Below are 4,417 nucleotides of genomic sequence, written 5' to 3'. Positions count from 1 at the left end.
ACACACACACACTAGAGGCTTGGTACACGAAATTTGTGCATGGGTCAGGTCCCTAGGCCTGGCCAGCGATCAGGGCTGATCAGGTTCCCCACCTCCCCGCCTCCCTGCCTCCTCCTTCCCTGCTGCCCATGTCTACCGCCACCACCCCGGTTTCCCATCCCAGACTGGGTCCCAGCCCCAATCGGGCAATTGGGACTTGCCAGCTGCGGGGAGGGGCCAACCGCTACCGTGGTGGGCAAGCAGCGGACCAATTGAGCCCTGCTGGCTGGGTGGAGAGATGGGGAAGGGACCCGGGGGATTGGTCACCAGCGCCGAGGAGGGACCCAGCCCCGGCCCTCCTGGGAAAGCGGCCATGTCTGCTGCCACCCAACCCCGGTTCCCTCTCCCAGCCCAGGAGCCTGGCCCTGATCAGGCGATCAGGGCCTGTTGGCCGGGGGAGGGTACCGGGAGGTTGGCTGACAGGCCCCATCAGTGATCGGGGCCTGCAGTCTGGAGGAAGCTTCTGCATTGGATGTCTTCCCCCTGGTGGTCAGTGCGCATCATAACAACCAGTCGTTCTGGTCTTTCCATCTTAACAGTCACTTGGGCTTTTATATACTAGCATATAGATTACTGTTGTTCTTCAGGGCTTGGACGGCCTTGGCTCTTGACACATTTGCTTGTGACATGACCAATTCTGTGTCCTTAACTTCCGCACCTGTTTCATCAGCCTCTTCCTCTTCACTTTCCTCTTGTACAGTTGGAGTCTGTGTGTTTTCTTGAATGTTTGAGACAGCGTCACCTTGAACTTTGAATTTCTCAGCAGCTGCTAGCTGTGCTTGCTGAGATAAAGCCTTGATCTTGGCTTCCCCCCAAACTATGTAGGTATCTGAGGCTGGGCTCTTGTAGACCTCTAGTTTTGTGATGGCAAAGAGGATATTCTAGATTTCCGTATAGTGACCATAGTAACCCCTGTAACCTGTCAAAGGTCCAGTTTGGACATAGCCTTGGGTGCCTTCTTTTCACTCCGGCTCTGTTTTGCTTTGCTGACTGGTTCTTCGTTGATTTCAGCTGCTGCTGCCAGCCGGGCTTGTGTGGTTGCCTGTGTGGAATCTTGTTCCTCGAGCTCTGGTACTGATTCATCACTGTCAGATTCTGTTCCAGACCCTGTCTCAGCCTGGGCTGTGGCAACTCCTGCTCTGTAGCAGGGATGGTTTCTGTGGCTTCACAGGCATTTTGTGCGGGGAACGTGGAACCAAGATGATGACAGAAAGAGAGCAAGCCTGCCTGGGAGTTTTTCCCAGGATGTGGATCAGGTGTCCTGTCTAGGGCCTCCTGTGGGGCCAGGCTTCGTGATCCCCATCCAAGAGGAGGACCCAAGGAACCAGTGTCCCGAGAAGGTCTTGGGAATGTCTCTGAGGCTCACACTCTTATTGCTGCCTCCACAAGTGCTGAGACAACCCCCCGATGATAGCCATCCGAAGAGCCCCTATCTTTGGATTGTCCCTAGTGCAGGTGATGTTGGTGGGTTGGGACACCTGCAGTCAGACCTGGTTCTTCTGGACACCCCGGCATCCTCTGCCCTCTCTGTGCACGGCCCTCAGCACCCAGTGCTGTCCACGTCCCCCTGGGCCAGGGCAATTCACTGGCGCAGCTCCAGACCCAGCCTTGAGCCAAGCACGGCTGAGGCTGGGCCTCGGCACACGTGCACCCTGGGACAGATGGTTTCTTCTTAGGCCACTTGCCCTCACCAGAGCCCACAGCTTTACTGCAAAGAAACGCTGGGCTACTGGGTCCCTGAGCACTGCCAGTTTGGGTGTGTAAATCCCAGACTTTTCTCTCTGGAGGGCCTGGGTTAAATGATCTTCTTCTAGTGCAGTGGTCGGCAAACTCATTAGTCAACAGAGCCAAATATCAATAGTACAACAATTGAAATTTCTTTTGAGAGCCAAATTTTTTAAACTTAAACTATATAGGTAGGTACATTGTTGGCTCGCGAGCCGCAGTTTGCCGACCACTGTTCTAGTGTCTCATAATCGTAATACATCCTTATTCTTTGCCATTTAAACTGCAGTGAGTGGATCTTTGTTTAGGGAGGTCCCTGACTTGAGTCAGCCGGTGTGGATTCTTCAGGGTCAGACTCCGTGACAGTTCCGTGGAGTGACAGTGTGGCTCACATAGTGACAGAATGGCTCACGGAGTGACAGTGTGGCTCCAGTGGGTGGGTGGTCACCCTGTGGCAGTTCCCTCACAGTGTGGCTTTACAGAGGGGGTAGGAGAATGTCACACCTGCCTGGGAAGGGTCATCAGGGAGAAGCCTGTCTGGGACCAGGGTAACGAAAGCAGAAAGGGTGAAGCAGAAGGGCTACTGGCGAGGTCTGCCAGGCTTCAGGGTGTCCCAACAGGACCAAACGGGTGGACGGCAGAGGAAAGCAGATCCCACATCACATTAGGCAAAACTTGCCAAGCAACCGACCTCTCCAAGGATCAGAGGGACAGCTTGGAATTGGAGATTTCCACCTCCAGCTGCTTTAACCATGGTGTGAAAATCTCAGGGCAAGGTATGCCCTCTGCTTAACTCTTGTGTTTGCTCCATTTCCTAGGGCAGTGACTGGCACATGCTGTGAATGAAAAAAAGGATGGATGGATGGATGGATAGATGGATGGATGGATGGATAAATGGGTGGATGGATGAGTGGGTGGGTGGATGGATGGATGGATGGATGGGTGGATGGATGGATAAATGGGTGGATGGATGGGTGGGTGGATGGATGGGTGGATGGATGGATGGATATGATGGTTAGCCATTTGGTAGGCCTGGGGTAGCAGGAATTTCACTCTTAAGGTCTCTTCCAGCCCCACCTGGAAGACATGGGTCTCTTCCTGAATCCTAAAGGAGACTGACAATACCTCCCATCCCATCTTTTTCGCTACTGTCACCATTTTCCCATGCAAGTTTCCAGAGTCTCTTGAGCAAGGCAAAGGGACCCCCACTTATTTGGGACTCCAGAATCCAGAGCGGCGTCTGTCTTGTGAGGACACTGGAGGGCAGCTCACATTGCAGCTGAAGGTCAGTGACTAAGAAAAGTGATGTGAAAAAAAAACCATTTTTATAGGAAATTTATTTGGTAGAAAATCTAATTTTAGAATTAATAAAAGAACTATTAGCCTGTTCTTAAGCATCTTCATTCCTCGCGCTGTGTGAGTTACTTCGTGCAGTGGGCTCCGTCCCTTACAGTGAGGCCGCTTGGCTTTCTTTTTCTTTCTTTTTTTTAAAAATATATTTCTTTATTGATTTCAGAGAGGAAGGAACAGGGACAGAGAGATAGAAACATCAATGATGAGAGAGAATCATTGATCGGCTGCCTCCTGCATGCCCCCCACTGGGGATGAAGCCTGCAACCCAGGCATGTGCCCTTGGCCGGAATCGAACCCGGGACCCTTCAGTCTGCAGGCCGACGCTCTATCCACTAAGCCAAACCGGCCAGGGCGACTTGGCTTTCTTGATATTGAGATGTCTCAGCCATTCTTCCTTCCAGCAGTTCTTGCCTTCCTCCTGCCCTTCTCTCCTCTTGGGATGCCTATTCACCAGTCATTGGCACTTTTAGGTCTCACTTCAGTATCTCATCTAACGTTCCACACACTCTATCCATTCACTGTGAGTTGATATTGAGATGTCTCAGCCATTCTTCCTTCCAGCATGTTCTTGCCTTCCTCCTGCCTTTCTCTCCCCTTGGGATGCCTATTCACCAGCCATTGGCACTTTTAGGTCTCACTTCAGTATCCCATCTAACGTTCCACACTCTCTATCCATTCATTGTGGTTTTTTTTTCCTTTTTATTGAATTTATTGGGGGTGACACTGGTTAACAAAATGTTATAGGTTTCAGGTGCACAATTCCACAACAAGTCATCTGTACACTGTATTGTGTGTTCGCCACCCCACGTCAAGTTGTCTTTTGTTGTTTGTTGATGATACATTCTGGAAGAACTCAGTTCAATATTTCAGGTTATGACTACATTTTAAGTGTTTTGGGTCTGGTCCTGTCTGCTAAACGATCCTTCTATTGTGTTTTCTGAAATTTCAATCTTTGCTAGGTAAATTCTCAAGATCTCTTGTTGGTGCTCTTGTTTTTGTTGTTGTTAATCCTCACCCGAGGATATTTTCCCATGTTTTTTAGAGAGAGTGGAAGGGAGGGGGAGACATACAGAGAGAGAAACGTGAATGTGAGAGAGGCACATCGTTTGGTTGTCTCCCACACACGCCCCGCCTGGAGCCGGGGATTGAGCCTGCACCCAAGGTTTGTGCCATTGACCAGAATCGAACCTGGGATCCTTCAGTCCACAGGCTGATACTCTATCTGCTGAGCCAAACCAGCGAGGGCAGTGCTCTCTTTATAACTGCCTGTTATAAAAACCTTGTTTCTTAAACTCCAGTT

The 4,417-nt window shown here is 50.8% G+C and overlaps 1 pseudogene; it reads right to left on the bottom strand.

Moving 5' to 3' along the window:
• Nucleotides 1–590: 590 nt before the first annotated feature.
• Nucleotides 591–1,266, bottom strand: LOC102252456 (annotated as a pseudogene).
• Nucleotides 1,267–4,417: the final 3,151 nt, after the last annotated feature.

This window comes from Myotis brandtii, unplaced genomic scaffold (assembly GCF_000412655.1).
Source record: "Myotis brandtii unplaced genomic scaffold, ASM41265v1 scaffold690, whole genome shotgun sequence".
NCBI lineage: Eukaryota > Metazoa > Chordata > Mammalia > Chiroptera > Vespertilionidae > Myotis > Myotis brandtii.
This window is presented reverse-complemented; position numbering and strand designations above follow the sequence as displayed.